Below are 12,703 nucleotides of genomic sequence, written 5' to 3'. Positions count from 1 at the left end.
CCAGAGAGTCAGGATCACACAGGAAGCTGAGGTCAGCAGGAAGCCAGGAGCTCACCCTCCTTCTTCACTCTTGCAATCCCACACCAGTGTCGTCCTGCACCCTCTATCGTCAATACTCCAAGGTCACAGTGAAGGAGAGATTCCCAGAGTGGTCCGTGATGGACACTCACTGCCGATCCTCTGGCCTTCACAGCCTGATTCCAAAGTGGCAAGCATGGAGGTCTGCACCAGGATTTGGTAAAGGTCTTGACTGTCCCCTCGCACTCACACTGCACACTCACAGACTTCCCCATGGTGCCTCCACAGTGTAGGGGCCACTCGGCCTCCAGGTCAGGCAGCCTAGAAACACAGTCAGCTTTCTCTTCACCCTGAAGAACCTGAACCAGAGACACCTTCAGCATCAGGTGGTCTGGAAGCCCGGTGGTCTCCCTGAGGCTGGAGGGGGCAGAAGGCAGGAGCCAGGAGCTAGGGCCTGTGTTCAGGGTCTGAGGGAAGGAGATGCAGGTGTGGGACCCTGGGAGCCGGGCCCTGCAGTGGTGCTCAGCCAGCTTACAGTATTAGGGGTAGATGAGCCTTTGATGGCCTCCATAGGTTCTGGGTCCCCCAAAAGCATCAGTCCTAGAGGAGACACCTGTTTCCATCAACCACCTCGGTGCACCCTGAATAAATGTTTGGATGGAACAACGGGTGGATCACGGATGGATGGAATGGGAAAGAGGAACTAGGGATAGGAGCTCGGAAAAACAAGAGGAAGCCCGTTCTCAGGGCAGGAAGGAGGCCTTCAGCTTCTGGCTGGGCTGCCCTTCCAGCTGCAGGTCTCTGGCTCATCACCCAGCCTGCACGGATGCAGCCCCTGCTCACAGGTTGGGGTCAGAAAGGAGAAGGGGCGGCCATGGGGAGAGAGACCATTTAGGGATAGACTCTCTCTAGCTATTGCTCAAGGACATGCACATCTCAAGTGCCCTCCTGGGACAGCATCCTGCAGGACTCTCGTCATCCCAACATCTCAGTGCTCCCCACTCCATGGGTAGACCACCCCAGGTTCCCCTCCCTCCTCCTTAGCACACACACAACCGCCTCGCCATGCTCTGGGCCTCTTCTGCAGGTCCTCTGTCCTCCCAAGATTTTGACATTGCCCTCCCTCCTCCAGCCCCTCTTGGGTCCCTCCACCTACTCTGGAAGCCCCAGTTCTAAGTTATTGGGACCCAGCCCCATAAGCTCTCTGCTTCCTGCTTGGGCATGTGCACGGGCGCTCGCCACCCAGGGGATTTATCAACCACCCATATCTGATCTACTCTTTTTTTAAAAATATTTTTTCATTGTCAATGGACCTTTATTTTGTTTATTTATATGTGGCGCTGAGGATCTGAGAATGGAACCCAGAGCCTCACACACGCTAGGCAAGTGCTCTGTCACTGAGCCACCACCCCAGCCCCATCTGGTCTGAAATGACAGGAAGGGGCTTGACACGGAGCAAAGGGAGAAGCCACTCCTGAAAAAGAAGTATGCAAAAAAAATTAGGGATATAATCTATCTGCTCGTACCACCCGTCTGTCCATTCATCTGTCTGTTAGGATATTTCCTCATCGTCAGTGGTAAGACTGTGTGATTTTGAAATCTAAATTTAAAGAAAACCCTCATGTTTTGCTTCTTCATTTAAATATCTCACTTTGTCTCACTTTATTTCCCAGAAAATGAGCACAAGTGGCCGGCGGATATTTCCTCTAAAGTAATGAGTTCAGCCTCCTTCGTCACTGTTGGATCCCACCCCAGTATTATCCTGCATCCTCTACCATGAGGTTCTCCAAGGTCACAGTGAAGGTGAGATTCCCAGATGGTCTGTGATGGACTCTTGGGTTGTTCTGTTCCCAAGGGACATTTAATAATAACTAAAGACATTTTGGTGGTCACAATCTGGGAGGGGGGCTTCTGGCATATAGTGGATAGAGGGCAGCAATGTGGCTGAATGTTCCGGTGCAGTGCACAGAACAGCACCCCCAAGTCAGGGAAGGCCTTCAAGTCCTTCGTCCCTCTCTTGGAGTCTGGTGCCACCTTCTCAGGCCTAGAGGGGAAGACATTGTGGAGGACACGCTGGGTCCCACTGTGGAGCCTCCTTCCTGTCTGATTCTCAGCTGGACCCTGAGCACATGCACTCCCCCAGCCTCTTGCACCCCCCCAGCAAGCTCCCGGCACAGGCCCTGAAAAGAAATGCTGACTGTTCTGCGTCCAGGGTCATGGATCCAAGTTCCCAGACCATGACTGAGCAGCCGCCTCACCTTCCCGGGGCCCATCGTGTAGGGCACCTGGGGCCAGCCAGAACCTGCTGGGACGCACAGGGTCTCCACGGTGGGGACAGCTGAGCCCCTCGGGTTGTGCAGATGGATCCTCACAAGGAGGCTTTGCAGCAATTGTCATCGTGTCATCAAGAGAAATGATCACAGAAATAGAAGTGTGTGGGGCTGGGTCTTGGCTGCTTTTGCACAAGTTTCATCTGGAGTACGTCATTCGCCCCTCTCTGCGTCCCGGTCTCTCATTTCAATAAGGATCGTGATAGAGATTAAATTATCAGCTAATGGGAAAGCCGCGTGGTGCAGTGAGCGCATGTCCCCTGTCCGCTCCGCTCCCTCCTTCTCCTCCCTCTGACATAGGAAGAGGACATTGCTGATCCCAGTGACGGTGGCCATGATGGCAGAGGTTGCAGGTGGACCTGGGGCTAACCGTCAGGGAGCACTGTACCTCAGTCCTCGTCCTATCCTGATAGGGAGCAGATGAGCCTGCCCTAGAAAAGGGCTTGTTAAGATGGCAGAGCCTGGTAATTGCATAAGACTTAAAACTTTATTTCAGAGGTTCAACTCCTCTTCTTAACATTAATGTTTATAATTAATCTTCTACTTTTAATTGTCCCTATCCTAGTAGCCATAGCTTTTCTTACCCTAATCGAACGAAAAATACTAGGGTATATACAACTCCGCAAAGGCCCCAATGTTGTTGGACCTTACGGCGTACTTCAACCATTTGCTGACGCAATAAAGCTATTCATTAAAGAACCCATAAAACCCCTAACATCATCAATTATATTATTTATTATCGCTCCAACCCTAGCCCTAACACTAGCTTTTACTATATGAATCCCCCTACCCATACCTATACCCCTTATTAATATAAATATAGGAGTCCTATTTATCTTAGCTACCTCAAGTCTAGCCGTATATGCAATTCTATGATCTGGATGAGCTTCCAACTCTAAATATGCTCTGATTGGAGCTCTACGAGCCGTAGCACAAACCATCTCATATGAAGTAACATTAGCAATCATTCTTCTCTCAGTACTTCTAATAAATGGATCATTTACCTTATCTACACTTATCACCACCCAACAATTTACATGACTGCTACTCCCAACATGACCTCTAGCAATAATGTGGTTCATTTCAACATTAGCAGAAACTAATCGAGCTCCATTTGATCTAACAGAAGGAGAATCAGAACTTGTATCAGGATTTAATGTTGAATATGCAGCCAGTCCATTTGCCTTATTCTTTATAGCCGAATACACTAACATTATCATAATAAACGCATTAACGGTAACCCTTTTTATGGGAGCACTACTAAATCCTATCTTTCCCGAAACCTTTACATTAAACTTCACCTTAAAAACACTTATCTTAACTTCCACTTTCCTATGAATCCGAGCATCCTATCCTCGATTCCGTTATGACCAACTTATGCATCTTTTATGAAAAAACTTCCTACCCCTAACCCTAGCCTTATGTATATGACATATCTCCCTTCCAATCATAACTGCATGTGTACCACCCCAAATCTAAGAAATATGTCTGATAAAAGAGTTACTTTGATAGAGTAAATTATAGAGGTTTAAATCCTCTTATTTCTAGAACTATAGGGATTGAACCTAATCCTAAGAATTCAAAATTCTTCGTGCTACCTTTTACACCACGTCCTAAATAGTAAGGTCAGCTAATTAAGCTATCGGGCCCATACCCCGAAAATGTTGGTTTATATCCTTCCCGTACTAATTAATCCCCTAACTTCCTCCGCAATCTACTTTACCCTCTTTTCTGGAACTATACTTACACTTTTTAGCTCGCATTGACTTCTAACTTGAGTAGGCCTAGAAATAAGTATATTAGCCATTACCCCTATTTTAATTAATAAAGGAAACCCTCGATCTACAGAAGCTGCATGTAAATACTTTCTCATTCAAGCCACCGCATCAATAATTCTAATAATAGGCACAATAATTAACTTCATAGACTCAGGCCAATGAACCCTATCTAACTCATATAATCAAATTTCATCATTCATATTTACAATCACACTCTCAATAAAAATAGGACTTGCTTCATTTCACCTATGAGTCCCAGAAGTCACCCAAGGAATTCCACTTAAATCAGGCCTATTCATGTTAACATGACAAAAAATTGCCCCAATCTCTATCGTGTACCAAATCGCACCCTCTATAAATCCTATCCTTATATTACTTATAGGAATTCTATCAATCATACTGGGAGGTTGAGGAGGACTTAACCAAACCCAACTACGAAAAATCCGAGCGTATTCATCAATCGCCCACATAGGATGAATAATAGCAATTGTTACATATAATCCAACCTTAACAATATTTAACCTAGTTATTTATATTATTCTTACTATTAACATATTTATACTTCTCCTTTTCCATAAAAAACTACTACCCTCTCCCTATCTAATTTATGAAATAAGTTCCCTCTTTTAACACCTACAATTTTAATTACACTAATATCGCTAGGAGGATTACCCCCTCTAACAGGATTTACACCAAAATGAATTATCCTTAAAGAACTTATCTCAAATAACAACATTATTTTCTCTACATTAATAGCAATACTCGCGCTCCTAAACTTATATTTCTATACACGACTTATCTACTCAACATCTCTAACCTTATTTCCATCATTTAACACCAAAATAAAATGACAATTCGAAAATACAAAACTTATACCCCTTCTACCTACTCTAATCATTACTTCTACCCTCTCCCTCCCATTAATACCCCTCTTCTCACTCCTGAACTAGGAATTTAGGTTAATTTAGACCAAGGACCTTCAAAGTCCTAAGCAAGTACCTAATACTTAATTCCTGCATTAAGGACTGCAAGACTTTATCTTACATCAATTGAATGCAAACCAATCACTTTAATTAAGCTAAGCCCTTCGTTTCTAGACTGATGAGATTTAAACCCATAAGCAGATGAGCCTGAGCCTGCCCCGCTCCCTCCTCCCTCCTGCCCTCTCCCCTCGCCCCTCACCACCTTTTCCTCACTTGGACCCCGGGGAGACCTCCTGCCTGCTCCCCACTCCCCTGGGACACAGAGAAGCTGCAGAGCTGAAGGCACCCCATGGCCACGGCCCCGGGCCACCACTTCAGCCTGAGGTCCCCAGCAGCTACCTCAGCCTGAGGCTGCAGCTGCTCACGGAGGCTGACCCCCGAGGACCCCTCTTCGGCTTCCCTGGGCACCTGTGTCCTTCCCTGGCCTCTCCTTGGTCTGGGCTCAGAGCTGGTCCGAGCTGGGGAAGCATTATCTTCTCTGTCCCCTGTGAAGATAATGTCCCTGTCACTCACCCATAGCAGCCAAGCCCACCCTCTCCAGACCTCAGTGCACCCAGGTCAGCAGCAAGACTGGGCCCACTGCTGGCTCCTGGCAGCTCCCGCCCTTCTTGAGCAGCTGTGGCCGTGGAGAGCGGTCCAAGAGCAGGTCAGCCTTGGCCTTCTGGGGTGCGGCCAGTAGTTGGAGGGCCCAGTACAAAATGGAGACGCAGGGCCTCTGCTCCACAGTCAAGAATCTCAGGGTGGCAACAGCAGAGTGGGCCACTGGCCTGAGGCCTTTCTGGGCAGGCCCCGTGTGGCTGCCCAGGGAGCGCAGCACGAAGCCAGCCTCGGCTCTGGCCCCAGGTGGACAGCTCCTGGGGACACAGTGCTGCTGACCAGTCTCCACACATGCAGAGCACAGTGACACCAACCGTCCCCAGAGTCACCATGAACCTGGGTTCTCAGTGACATGACATCCCAGGCCTCAAGGTCACTCTGAGGCTCCCTGCGAGCACAGAATAGCTGTGGAGGTTCCTAAACGCAGACACAGGCCCAGAAAGCCTCATCCCAGAACTCAGACCTGTGTGACCAGGAAATTCTAAGTTCCAGGATTCTGTTTTCAAACAGCCTCAGTTTAGTACGCGTGTTCCCTGCTTGTTCACTTTTAGCTGCGAGATTTTCTGGGATTTCATGTGTGGTCTGGTGTGTGATGGGTGTAAGTGTGTGAGTGTGTGTGTGTGTGAGTGTGTGTGTGTGTGTGTGTGTGTGAGTGTGTGTGTGAGTGTATGTGTGGTGTGTGAGTGTGTGTGACTGTGTGTGACTGTATGTGTGGTGTGTGTGTGTGAGTGTGTGTGTGTGTTATGTGGTGTGTGTGACAGTATGTGTGGTGTGTGTCTGTGTTTGAGTGTGTATGTGTGGTGTGTGAGTGTGTGTGTATGTGTCTCTGTATGTGAGTGTGTGAGTGTGTATAGTGCGTGTATGTATGTGTGTGTGAGTGTGTGTGTATGTGTCTGTGTGAGTGTGTGTGTGTGGTATATTTGGTGTGTGTGTGTGTGTGTGGTGTGGTGTGTGAGTGTGTGTGTGTGTGGTGGGGTATGTGTGAGTGTGATTGTGTGTGGTATACTTGGTGTGTGTGTGTGGAGTGGTGTGCAGTGTGCCGGGTGTGTGGTGTGCAGTGTGTGAGCCGAGGCAGGAGTTGATGCACACGTCCCCTCCTGAGCCTGTGTGGAGGTTCCATCTACACCTGGCCGGGTGGCTTGGGCTTCCTGCCTTCTTGCGTAACTATTGGTGAGTGACAGGCAGCCCACCTCCACCCGGGTCCCACACCCCCAGCTCTGCAAGGGCCAGCACCCGCACTGCACCAGGCTCTGGGTGCCTGAGAAGTGTCCCTGGAGGAGCTCCGCTGGGGCAAGGTGGCTGTCTGCACACCTCTCGTGGAAGGAGGCATGAGTGTGAGTGCGAGCACTCAAGGCTGCACACGTCCCAGAGACATGTGCCGGCTCATGTCAATCAGCCTTTCCTGGTTCATCTTTTGGGAGCAAAACTCCCAAATCTCTGACTGTTGAAACCCCAAAATTTGCTTCTCATGTGAGCAGCGAGTCAGCTTTGCTCGGGAAACCAGGCTGCAGGGGCCGCCCCACACACACAGAGAAGGAGCCACAAAGGATCTCAGAGCTTGTGCTCAGAGCAGGCATGTGCCACTTGGCTCACATTTCATCATCCAAAGCGAGTCACACAGCTAGGTCTGAAGTCAACAGGTGAGGCACAGTCCTCTTCCAGGGACGGGTGGCCAGTGATCTCCTTCTGCCGCACAAACTACCACCAGTATAGCCTCTGTCCTGACTTCCAGGAGCCCCTCTAGACAGGCTGAGGTGGTCTTGCAGACCCCCCAACAACAGAGCAACCGTTAGATTGAACTTATAGTGCAACATGAGATAGGCCACCTGTTGTGACTGACAGGTAAGCCATGACATGGGCCATCAAGCGGACTCCCAAAGGGGTGTCTGCTGGAACCCTGGACACTTGGTGCCAGCGGACTCCCAAAGGGGTGTCTACTGGAACCCTGGACACTTGGTGCCACAGATGTGGGAGGGAGCGGGGGGAATGAAGTGGGGAATACCACTCAGTGAGCTCAGGGGACAGGGGAGATGTGCAGTTCATTCAGCGGCAGGTGCCAACACCATGAGTCTTTTTTATTTCATTAGACCTGCCGACATCTTCCCACGGAAATAGATTTGGTTTTATTTTTCATGGGCATTTGATTTTGACTAGATTGCTTTTGTAAAAAAATAATTTCTGCCAGTTTAGAACTGTGAATACCATGAATGCTCTTGAGCGGGCGTCTTGACTAGAGAAGGAACCTCTCGTGTGGACAGCAGCACAGAGAAGTCAGCTTAGGGAAAGAATTAAATCAGCACATCGAGGTGAAATTGTGCAAATCACTCCTCTACACAGGGAAGACGGAGACCTCGGAAGATTTCACAAAACAAAGGAGGAAAGTGGCAGAATGAAGAACCCGTTTGCTCTCCTGAAACCTGGGGAATGAGGATGCTGGTCTGGTCCCTGATCTCGCTGGCAGGTCTGGGAGGAATCGGAGGACAAAGACTGGAGCCATGAAGGGGAGAACGGGATGGGAGAAGCACGGTCACCCGAGCTGCTGGCCCTGCTGACCGGGTGCTCTAGCTGAAGTCAGGAAGCCAGGTCGTCTAGCCTTGCTGCTCAGAAGGAGGAAGGAGGCAGCCGGAATCAGGATCCCACTGTGGGGACAAAGCAGATCCGACCCTCCTGCGCTCTGGGAGGGAGGCTGGGAGGGACCCTGCAGCCGATGCAGTCACCTGCTCCTGGAGCACAGAACAAGCCCAGGGGCAGCAGGATACCTGTGTCTACAAACTGTGATCCACTCCAAGGCAGAGATGGCACTGCTGTTCTGTCCCCAGCACCTTGCTCACAGGACCTACAGTAGTTAAAAAATACACGTGGCTGCATGCCACAGGGCTGCATAGCACAGCTTCTAGCTCAAGTCTGGGGAGGCTCAGACTCCATAACCTCAGAGTCCCCAGCTCCTTCGGTCTTCCTGCTCTGCTAGCTCTAAAGAATTGACTTCAGCTGGGCGCGGTGATTCACACCTATCATCCCAGCAGCTAGGGAGGCTAAGACAGGAGGATGGAGAGTCAAAGCCAGCCTCACCAATGGTGAGGCACTAAGCCACTCAGTGAGACCCTGTCTCTAAATAAAACACAAAATAGGGTGGGGATTGGCTCAGTGGTTGAGTGCCCCTGAGTTCAATTCCCAGTACCAAAAAAAAAAAAAAAAAAAGCATTGACTTCATTTGCATGTCCAAGATGGTAATCTGGTAATGGCCACACATGCATTCCAGCCCAGGGAAGGTGGGAAGGTAGTGGCCAGAGCGTGTCCCTGCTGGGGTCCATTCACATTCACTCCCATCCCCCGACCAAAATAAATCCAGGTAGCCACAATGAGATGAGGGGTGCTGCAAAGACTGTGGAGTGGGGTTCCTTTGGTCTCTGGCCAAATTCTGTCCTACAGGGAGAAGAAGAAAAGGGACTAAGAAGGGTGGGGGAAAGCTGTAGCCTTCAGTACTGGAAGGGGCAGTTTGTAGCCATATCAAGGGACAGTCACCCCGACCCCACAGCCCAGGCACATGTGGCAGGTGCCTAGGAGGGCAGCTCCTGGCCTGTGGCACCCTCTGCATCTCTTCTGCATCTTCTGCAGCCATCTGCAGGAGCAGGATGCAGCCCTGGGAGATGGAGACAGGGGCGAGGAGCAGGCGCCCTCTCCCAGCTGAGTGACAGTGCAGGCAACAAGGCTCCGCAGGGAAGCCACGGCCCTGGTGTCACCACACCTGGTCACCCACTACAGCCTGCCACTCCCTGGTTACGAAAATCTCCCAACCATCCTCAGCCTTAGTTTGTCAATCGACACAACAGGAATGACAGCCTGCTCCCCAAACACTCCAACCCCCTGAAGGAGCCGACCTGGGGCTCAGAAGGTGAGATCCTCTAAAGGACTGTGGATGTCTTGGAAGGCTGGTTGCTGCTCCTCCCAGGCCCTAGTGGCCCTACACAGAGCTCTCCACCCTTCCAAGCCCAGCCCAGGAGGTGTCACTTCACAAGAGGACACTGGAACTCGGAGTAACCTGTCAGTACAGCTAGAATCGGGGCTTGACCCAGTCCTGGTGTTGCTCTCCACGATGCCAGGAGCATGCAGAGGGCAGCGTCAGGAGGGGACTGCGGCAGAGGGCAGGGAACTTGAGGAACACATTTCCCATCCAGCAAGCACAGCTCTCAGGTCTTTGAAGAATATGGAGACCACGTTGAGATGCATTCCAACGGCCCGGTCCTGTGGGCCCCAGAGAGAGGGGTGTCTGGGGGGGAGACAGCAGACCTGGGCAGCTGGGGCTGGGCTGGAGCAGGCAGGCCGCCTCTCGGTGTGCAGGGAAGAACCTGGTCCAGACCCTAAACCCTGAGGTGACTGGCCCTAGTGTCCAATCAGCTGCTGAGGAGCAGTTGAGGGACTTAGGGGAGCACAGAATTCAGGGCCCACTCTCGCCATCTGCTGGTTGCTGGCAGAACTGCCTCATTTTGCTGAGGTTGCTCTAATGCAAGAATGAAAGTGAGGACCTGAGGGCCAAGCTGTGGATTTTGTCCTCCCAAGGCGTCCCCCTCAGGGTGGCATGTTAAACCATGTCTCCGGTGCATCTGATGGGCAGCCAGGGCTGAGGATACCCAATCCCCATGGGCGCTAGAAGCAGCTTTCATTTGGAAGAGCAGAGGAGAAAGGATGGGGCAAGAGTAGGAGGAGGTGAGAAGGACTCCAAGTCTAAACTGGAGCCACCTGCAGTGCCACTCCTGCAGTCCCAGACACTTGGGAGGCCGAGGCAGGAGGACCGCTTGAGCCCAGGAGTTTGAGGCCAGCCTGGGCAACACAGCAAGGTCCCATTTTAGGAAAAAGAAAATCTACTTTATCAAAAGGGCTGGGTAGAGCAGTGGTAGAGCATGTGTTTAGCATGCAGGAGGGATTGATTCCCCAGCATCAAAAAAAAAAAAAGAAAAAGAGAAAGGAAGACGGGCTGGGGAGGGAAAGTGAAACTGAAGCAGCATACAGAGAGCTGGGGAGTGTCGTACTCCTACGAGGTCCTCAAGTAGATTATGGCAGTGAGTATTTAACCAAGAGCCATATGCTAGGCTTCCATGAGGTCAAAGGGCACCAATAATTAATACATAACCAAGCAAAACTATGTAACTTCAGTCAAGAAACCAATGCATGCCTATTAAAAATACAAAACCAGCCAGGCACAGTGGTGCATGCTTGTAATCCCAGTGACTCGGGAGGCTGAGACAGGAGGACCGCAAGTTCAAAGCCAGCTTCAGCAATAGCGAGGTGCTAAGCAACTCAGCGGGACCACCTCCAATGCAGTGCCAATTCTTGCTGCACCACACTGTTCTCACCTGTGCTGAGCTTCTAGAACGATCTAAACATAAAAGATCACATCACATTTGGCTCTTTTTCTGATGATATCATTTTCCCATATTAGATCAAGGTATGACTGGCACATAATAAACTGTAAATATTTGAAGCATATAATTTGTTAAATTGAGGATAGATTACCTGCACACACCACCACTCAATCAAGATAGTGAACATAGCCAAAATATTTCCTCAGTAATACCCTCTTCCCTATTCTGTCACCAGGTGCTGTGGACTGGAAAGTATCCCCCCAAATTCAAACACTGAATCCACCCCCACACAATTCCTAGTACCTGAGAATGGGACGGTGTTTGGAGACAGGGCCTTTGAGGATACAAGACCTAAACTAACCTTAGAAGAAGACATGAGAACACATGGACAGACCCAGGGATGTGCAAGCACAGAAGGATGACCCTACGAGAGGACAGCCAGAGGGTGGCTCTCTGCATGAGCGTCCTCAGCCAGACCCCACCCAGCCCGCACCTTCATCTTGGACTTGCAACCTGTAGAACTGTGAGGGATGCTCCTGTGTCCACACCACCCGGACTGTGGCATGGCAGCTGAGCAGACGACCACACCAGGCAGCCACCGGGTGCCCTCTGAGCTTATCCAGAGTCTGCACTGCTAGAATTCATGTGCATGCCATGAGACAGAATGTTCTGGAAGGCCTCCACTTCAGGCAAGTTATGAAGATTCGATAATGGGGACACCTTCCTCCTGGGCAGTGTCAGGATTCTGAGAGACAATGCCTGCTGCCCACTGTGCCACCAGAACACGCCCCAGAGGTTCCAGGCCTGGGCTCAGGTGACTGTGGTGCTCCTTTGTGCCCCCAGAGCCCTGCCAGCTGGTGCTGCCTGTCCAGGGGCTGAGCAGCAGAGTCAACAGGAAACGCCTTCAACCTCAGGCCTCGGGACCCTGGAGCCTCCAGCAGCGCCTGCTTTCTGGAGGACTTAGGACGACCCTCAGTAAGCCAAAGGCATGAGCGGCTCCCAGCGGGGTCCCAGCAGCAGGAGCAGCCGTCTATGAAGGCCTCTCTGGGCTCAGGAGTCAGACCAGCACACCAGGCTCCACAGGGCTTCTTCTCCCCAGGGTGGATACGGAGGGGGTGAGAACAGCACCTGTCCAGGCCCCGCCCAGAGCACCCCAAAGAGCAGGGCACCCCTGGACACTGAGGTCCCAGGAAAGCAGTAGCAGGTCTCCCCAGACCAAGGGCTGAAACTGGGGACCATCACCTTGACCTTTATTGGCAACAGGTTCAGGACTCAGCTGTGCAGAGGGAAGAGAGTCTGCTCTGGCTGACTTCCTGGAGGAGGCTCCAGGATCCGGGGCTTTTAAAGAAGCCCCACCCTGGCCAACCCCAAGTGTTCACTCAGGATTCTGTGAGACCTCGGGATTCAAGCCCCTCTGTGACAGGTCACTCTGAATAACGGACCATCCACTTCAGTGGGACCTCAGGGACACATCAACACACTCTTACCTGGATCAATGGTCACATCAACTCGAAACTTATGTTCATATCCAGCCTTCTCAATTCCACACCAGTAAATGTCAGCGTCATCTCTCCTGAGGTCCTCCATGGTCACCATGAACTTTTCCTGATCATCCCTGATGGACACACGGTCCCTCT

Source organism: Urocitellus parryii, chromosome 7 (genome assembly GCF_045843805.1).
Source record: "Urocitellus parryii isolate mUroPar1 chromosome 7, mUroPar1.hap1, whole genome shotgun sequence".
NCBI lineage: Eukaryota > Metazoa > Chordata > Mammalia > Rodentia > Sciuridae > Urocitellus > Urocitellus parryii.
This window is presented reverse-complemented; position numbering follows the sequence as displayed.